The sequence below is a fragment of the Manis pentadactyla genome, chromosome 9 (assembly GCF_030020395.1).
Source record: "Manis pentadactyla isolate mManPen7 chromosome 9, mManPen7.hap1, whole genome shotgun sequence".
Classification (NCBI taxonomy): Eukaryota; Metazoa; Chordata; class Mammalia; order Pholidota; family Manidae; genus Manis; species Manis pentadactyla.
The window spans coordinates 65,155,310-65,163,465 of NC_080027.1; the positions used below are offsets into that span (position 1 = coordinate 65,155,310).

The 8,156-nt window shown below is 41.3% G+C and overlaps 1 long non-coding RNA gene and 1 pseudogene across 1 annotated transcript; both read left to right on the top strand.

The window, feature by feature from the left end:
• The first annotated feature begins 1,567 nt into the window (after nucleotides 1–1,567).
• LOC130684900 (nuclear distribution protein nudE-like 1) lies at nucleotides 1,568–3,553 on the top strand (annotated as a pseudogene).
• On the top strand, nucleotides 3,554–7,101 carry LOC118929279 (uncharacterized). Its single transcript, XR_005031528.2, has 2 exons — nucleotides 3,554–4,459; nucleotides 6,558–7,101. It is a non-coding gene; the product is annotated as an uncharacterized LOC118929279 (long non-coding RNA).
• The last annotated feature ends 1,055 nt before the right edge of the window (nucleotides 7,102–8,156 follow it).

The following is an 8,156-nucleotide window of genomic DNA, read 5'->3' on the forward strand; positions in this document are numbered from 1 at the left end:
AATTTGGTAATGGCACAAGAACAGACCCATAGACCATTGGAACATACTAGAGAGTCCAGATATAAACCAAGCATATATGGTCTATTAATATATGATAAAGGAGCCATGGACATACAATGGGGAAATGATAGCCTCTTCAATGGCTGGTGTTGGTAAAACTGGACAGCTACATGCAAGAAATGAAACTGGATTATTGTCTAACCCCATACACAAAAGTAAACTTGAAATAGATCAAAGATTTGAATGTAAATCATGGAACCATAACTCTTAGAAGACAACATAGGCAAAAATCTCATGAATATAAACATGAACAACTTTTTCCTTAATGCATATTCTCAAACAAGGGAAACAAAAGCAAAAATAAACAAATGGGACTACATCAAACTAAAAAGTTTCTGTACGGCAAAGCACACCATCAGCAGAACAAAAAGGGATCCTACAGTATGGGAGAATATATTTGTGAATGACATATCCAACAAGCGGTTAACATTCAAAATGTATAAAAATTCACATGCCTCAACAACCAAAAAGCAAATAGCGCAATTAAAAACTGGGCAGAAGAAATGAATAGACACTTCCCCAAAGAAGAAATTCAGATGGCCAACATGACAAGACACTGCACATCGCTAATTATCAGAGAAATGGAAATTAAAACCACAATGAGATATCACTTCACACCAGTTAGCATCAAAAAAATGAAGAACAACAAATGCTGGTGAGGATGCAGAGAAAGGGAAACCCTCCTACACTGCTGGCAAGAATGTGAACTAGTTCAACCATTGTGGAAAGCAATATGTATGTTCCTCATAAACTAAAAATAGAAATATCATTTGACCCAGGAATTCCATTCTAATACAAGTTCTCAGATTCAAAAAGAGATATGCACCCCTGTGTTTACTGTAGCACTATTTACATAGCCAAGATATAGAAGCAACATAAGTGTCAAGTTGTAGATGATTGGATAAAGAAGATGTGGTACATACACACAATGGAATATTACTCGGCCATAAGAAAGAAACAGATCCTACTACTTGCAACAGCATGAATGGAGCTCCAGGGTATATTTCTCAGTGAAATAAGACAGGCAGAGAAAGACAAGTACCAAATGATTTCCCTCATTTGTGGTGTATAACAACAAAGCAAAACTGAAGGAACAAAACAGCAGCAGACTCACAAACTCCAAGAGACTAGCGGTTACCAAAGGGAAAGGGTGTGAAGGACCTGTGGAGAGGGAGGGAGAAGGGTATTGAAAGGTATTATGATTAGTTCTTACAGTGTGGGGGTGTTCATGGGGAAGACAGTGTAGCACAGAAAAGACAAGTAGTGACTCTGTGGCATCTTACTACACTGATGGACAGTGACTGCAATGGGGTAAGAGGGAGACTGGATAATATGGGTGAATGAAGCAACCACATTGTTTTTCATGTGAAACTTTCACAAGAGTGTATATCAATAATACTTACTTTAAAAAAATTATAAATAAATAACATGAAGAAGAAGAAAAAAGTTCAGCTAGTGGACCTGCTATAAATCACACAGGTATTTGTGAAAGAATGATGGGGGTGCTGGAACACCGGTTATACTCTATGCGGGGGTTGGGGACGGACTTGGACGGGAAATCTCACACGAGATTCATCTTACGTGAACAAGAACACTGAAACACTTGAAGGAATTTGAAAGCCGACTTTTATCCACAGTGGCGCCACATTCCCGAGTGGCAAAGTGTGCAAGGAAACCTTCCATTCCCAAACCCGCCCATCACGGTGCTTGGGAGCACCTGTGCACAAGGCCTCTGTCACACTGATGTAAGCCATGCGGGCCTGACCCCACCCCCTGTGAAGCCCTCCCTGCCACAGCCCAACCCTGGCTACCCTTGCGCTAGTGCGCATGCTCAGAACCTCACCTGTTGCGTCACAGAATGTCTCCCGGGCAACCCCTGACGCGCTGGTGAGTACCTAGACACTGAGTGCGCGGAGTGGAGCTCAGAGCTTGGAACTGCGGAGAGGAGAGCAGTTGCTGAGCGGCTGGGCGGCCCTTACTGGGCCAGTGGAGGGGAGACCTCTGCAAAGAGGCACTGAACGTGCCCTTTTGACACGTTGGAGACTCTCTTGACTATGGATGTTGAAGATAAACCATACTTTTCTAGTATAGAGGAGGAAACTGCTTTCTGGAAGGAACTTTCCTTCAAGTATAAACAAAGCTTCCAGGAAACTCAGGATGAGCTACTGGAATTCCAGGAAAGAAGCAGAGAATTAGAAGCAGAGTTGGAGGCACAGTTAGTACTGGCTGAACAAAGTAAGAGAGACTTGCAAGCTGATAACCAAAGACTGAAATACGAAGTGGAGGCATTAAAGGAGAAGCTAGAACATCAGCATGCACAAAGCTTCAAGCAGGTCACAGTATTAGAGGATGATTTAAATCAGACTCGAGCGGTTAAGGAGCACTTGCAGAAGTACGTGAGACAGCTGGAGCAAGCCAAGGATGACCTGGAGCGCGCACAAAGGGCAACAGTAGTTTCACTGGAAGAGTCTGAACAAAGGCTAGATGAGGTGATCGAAAGAAATGCATATTTAGAAAGTGAACTTGATGAAATGGAATCTTCGTTGGTCTCTGTGCAGAGCTTAAAGGATGAAGTAAGAGAGTTAAAACAAGAACTAGCAGCTCGGGAAAGACAAGAAGTAACCAGAAAGCAAACTCCAGACTGTGAAAAGACAGATTCTGCTGTGCAAGTGTCATTTTCTTTGCCAGCCACTCCTGTTGACAAAGGAATGGAAAACAGTTTTCCTTCACCAAAAGCTGTACCAAACCGTTTTGGTATCAGCCCAAAACCTCCTCCTGCCAGGACATCAGCACTAAACATGGTGAGGGATCTCTTATGGAAAGTAGGGGCATTCGTATCAAAATCAACAGCTTGCAGGAATTTTGCAGAGTTCGAAGCATCACGAAAATCCTGTATTACAGGGAATGATAACTGGGTTGATAATCGGCTACGGCGCAAAGCTCTGTCAATCAAGGCATTCGCCTTTGTTTAATAAAGGGGCAATGAACGACTTTGATCAGCTGCTCCTCCACCTGGACTGGGCCCCTTGCACCCGTTGTTGGCCCCAGATGTGCTGCCTCTCAGTGTGTGAACACACCCGCCTCCAGGTGGGTGCTCCTGCCCTCTCAAAAATCCATAGAGAAGGGGTCAGTTCTGTAAAGCTGCTTATCACACCATATAGCATTTCATCTTTCAGTGCCTTGTTACTTTTTTCGTTTCCTCCATCATCAACTGTCTGGGCTTACACCACCCAAATAAAGGTGATTTATCTAAACTCTTTATCTAAGACTCAGGGTCTACTTTCTAAAGAACCTAGGCCAAGACAACTGAAAAGTCCCTTTCCCAATGCCTAAAGTATGTATTCAGAACTTACTACCCATTTTCTCTTCTATGAGATCATATATACTGTTATTTACCTTTTTATTCTGTGAAATTTATTGTTTCCACATTAAAAGATTTTTTGAGGGGAAAGAAAAATCCATTAGGTACTCTTTCTGGGTCCAGGCCATTAAACTTAGCTGTCTTGCCCATCAGGTCATAAAACTGAGCTGTGAATGACCCCAGCCAATTCTAAGTCATCTCTTTACTACTAATGATCCTCAGAACTTGTTAATATAAATTATTTCAGTAGGTATGGGTGGCTCTGTTCTCCTGGATGGCTTTTGTAAAACATTGTGTAGAAGCAGTCATTTAATTTGTCCAAATTATTTCTCAAATTACAATTGATTTCTCCATCAAATAACAATTGTTGAGTTCTCCAATCTCATGGAGAATTTAGAAAACACAAAGGCAAATAAAATTTTTTCCCTTCGAATCCCATCATTCTTTAAAATACTGTTTAATTGGGGAGGGCCCCCTAACTGGATCCCGAGCTGCTTTCCCAGGGAATTCGGTCTCCCTGCCTAGTGCGCCGGCCCCACTACCGCGGGATTGGATCCCCCGCGCCTGCACCCGCCCCGCTGCGTCCTGGGGAGGAGCGGGAATAAATGACCGGCCCCGGCGGGAGCGCAGCCGGGTGAGCGCAGCCCCGAGACACGCGCGCAGGGCCCCCCTCCCCGGGCCCCCCGCCCTCCCAGCTTGCCGCCTCCAACGCGAAGCACAACGCGCCTCCGGGCTCGGGGACGGCGTCGCCGAGCAATCCAGGCGGGCCGGCCTCGCCGGTGACATAACACGAAAGAATACTCCTGCTCTCAGCGCCGCCTTCGCCAAGCGGCCGTTCATCCGTCCGTGCGCTGCCGTCCACTGCTGGAGCGGGTCCTAGCTGGCCAGGACACAGCTGGGCACTGTGGAGCGACAGGAACCGAGGAGCAGGCAGAGCGGAGGCAGCGAGGGAGGGAGGACCCCCGCGGACGACAGCATGAAATTGAGCCCCGCGCGCTGCTTGCTGTCCCTCCTGCCGGCGCTGGTCCTCAGTACCAGGTGAGTCAGGAGCGTGAGCCACGCGGGCCCAGGGGCGCTGCAGGTGCGAGTTGGTCCTCCCGCAGGTCACCTGTGAGGGTCAAGGACACACACGTCAGCTGTTTGCATCTCCTGCTTCAGAATCAGACCCTTGGGTGAACCCAGCCCACTTTATTTGCCCTGCCCCTCTTGTGAAGAGTCAGTACTCTTCCTAGGGAGGGACCAAAACTGTCAAAGGCATGTTGCTCACCAGCCTTGGTAGTAACAGATAACAGAGAGACCAAAATAAAAGAAATACAGAGACAAAGAATTGTCACCAGGCATGTTCTCACAACAAAGCTGTCTCCTTAGTCTCAGAGAATCTTCCCTGCCCTCAGCCTCCACACACAGGGACCTATTTTAGGATACAAAGAGACAGAGAAAGCCTTTAACGTAGGAGATGCTGACCCCACCTAATAAAGTCCCTGGACTCCGGCACTGACTGTTCCAAGGACTTTGGTTATTAAGAGAAATGTCCATTTCACTGTCTTCTGATTTGGGAGTCATTAAAAAGGCACTCAGCAATTAAAAGTTTGAGGACAATTACAGAGCCCTGGTGCAGATACTAACATTCGGAAACATCAAAATATTTATTTTCCTAATTAAATATAGATGTGACATTTTGGGAAATACTATGCCTACAATAAAATGCACAGATTTTAAGTGTGCAGTTATTTGAGTTTTGACAAGTGAAGAGACTATGTAAATACTACCTAGTCAAGATACAGAGCTTGGAAATCCCCTTCAGAAAGCTCTGTATGGTTCCTTTTCAGTTAACTGCCTTCTCTTCCAAAAAAAATAATTTCTGTTGTTCATCACCATAGACTTACTTTGCCTGCTCTAGAATTTCATGTAAATTGAATCATGTTATCATGATAACAGTATGTTATATTTTATGCCCAGTATCTTTAACAAACTTTTAGATTTGTCCACGTGGCTGCATAAGTCAGTAAATAGTTCATTCCTTTTTATCACTGAGTAATACTCCATTGTACCGATAAACAGAAACTTATGTATCATTCATCTGTTGATGAACATTTGGTTGCTTCCAGTTGTTGGGTATTATAAATAAAGTTGCTTTGAATATTTTTGTTAAGAGTCTTTATGAATTCAGGTTTTCAATTCCCCTGTGTAAACGTGTATGAGTTCAGTTCCTGGGTTAGAAGAACCAAGTTGTAGAATTTATGTTTAAACTGGGGGAGAACTTGAGGGAGGTAACAGAGAGATGCAGGCAGATAGAGTTCAGGGCCCCTGTAAGTTTCAAGAAGCTTCAGGGACCTTTTAAGTTTCAAGACCCTTGTAAGTTTCAAGAAGTTTCAAACTCAGCCAATCAAAATTGTGCTGTTAGATAGACCTCAGCTCTGTTTGGTTATGCCCTATGCCAGCTGACTGATTATGCCCTGTGCAAATGAAGCATTGTACTTACAGCCGCTCAAGAGTGGATTGTGATGTCATCAATTCAGTTCTCTATTTGATCCAGGAAGGGTGGGAATTTCTCCTCCCAGGAGGCAATATAAATCCCAAACTGCACAGCTCTCATTGCATCCTTCCGTGGAGCCCTCCTGAATAGCAGGATCTTTCTCTTTTCAGTCATTAAAAGAGCTTTGCTGGTTGCTCCATGCTCTTGCTGCTGGCTTTGCTCTTTGTCACCCCCAAGACACAATCCTGAGAAAACACAGCATTCTAAGCCAGTAACAAACTAACAACAGTTATAAATCTTCCAATCAATGATTACATGGCCAGATATTTTCAAAGGTGTTCTGGTGGCCATGTGCCTAGAAGATGCTATGCATGTGATATTTTCACAGTAAAGAGAGGCTACTTTTATATTTTTATTACAATTTGTACTTATTCTTTGATTTTATTAGCTGGCAACCAATAAAGGAACCAAAAGTTAAGAAAAATTTTTTTAAAAAAACCAACTTTTAAATGTTAAAAAATTAACTATGGGATAAAATGTAAGAAACTGGCATCGTAGATACTTTGTGAAAAGAAATTTTAACCTCCATAATTGCTGCGTCCTGCCCCCTGCATTTATGCTACCTGAAGTTTCATGATTGTGAAATATGTTTCCTTTCAGATTCTCCTTTTTGGTATTCTAAAGTCTGCCACTGAGCTTGGAAAAATCTCAACTTAGGAAAAAGATGCAGATGAAAGAAAACAAGAGCACATATATGGTGAAAATAATAAAACATCTGAAAGGTGAAGCTTAGGAGATGATGGCTGTACATTGACCCAGAATATAAGTGCCAAAGACACATCATCTACTTCATGATTTTGTCAACTATTAGCTTTCCCTTCATGCTTTTAATAGAGCCCACATATATGTTATTATATATATATATATATATATATATACACATATATATATTATTCTGACTACATGTAATTCAGAATATATAGTACTTTTGAATGCATGACACTCAAAATTTGGTCTTCCCATTATCATGTTTAGTAACACTTAGTTTCCTTATGAGCACATTGTCAAGCAGATACTATCTGTATTCAACAATTAACTGTACTCAAATGAATAAAAACTAAAACTTCCATGTGGTTGATAATTTTCAGTTGATTGATATCCATATTTACTTACAAGTATGTTACAATAAAAAAAAATAAAGTAAGGCTGGTGTTTTGTTCATTTAAATACCTTTCTGTTCCTCTGCCTTTGGTCACTTTAGATTATCAGTAGATAATTGAAACTATATTCAAGAAAAATAATGACCTTGGACTGTACCTCTGAGCATCTGTACATTCTTTAAAATGAGAAGGGGAAAACCTGAATAATGGTTCCAATTTGGGTGACTTTTGAATCACCTAGAAAGCTTTAAAGGTAAATAACTTACCAAGGCATCACTTATGATTTAGGAAATATACATTACACTTGCAGAGTTCAATAACATATATATATATATATATATATATCTTAAGATTATCCTCACCTGGTGATTAAAATACTAAGTCAGTTTGGGGAACCAATGTTTTGGAGATAATTTAATTTCAATTGATGTACATAATTCTCTCAAACTATTTCTGTTTATGCATGAATAGAATACATACATACAATTACAATGACAAATGTTAGATAATAAAATTTGGGCTTAGTGGGTAATAGAGCAGAGTGCAACTACTAAAAGGAAATAAGGGATGGAGCATCTCCATAAGCCTGCATCCAAAAGCAAATGTTTCTTGGACCATGAAAGAATATTGTTTCGCTAGCATAGGAGAGAGTATGATATTGAGAGCAAAAAGTCCTACACAGACACAAGCTGAAGGTTAGCCACCTAAATAATGTACTCATTGTGAATGCTTTCTTAGATATTGGGAGACATTATTCTATAAATACTGAATGCAAACATTTCAAATATGTCTGACCTGTTTGATGTTTGAGTGCTTTGAGTGTGATTGCATTGAATCTGCAGGTTAATTTGGGAAGAACTGACATCTTTACAATAATGAGTATTCCTACCCATGAATATTGATTATCTCTCCATTTATTTAGTTCTTCAAGTTTAGTCCCAATTTTGTAATTTTCTTCAAATTGTTCTTGTACATATTTTGTTAAATTAATATCTAAGCATTTCATTTTTTGGATACTATTGTGTCTTTAATTTCTAACTCTACCTGTTCATTACTGTTATACAGGGAAGTGATTGATTTTTGTATATTAGCCTCACAG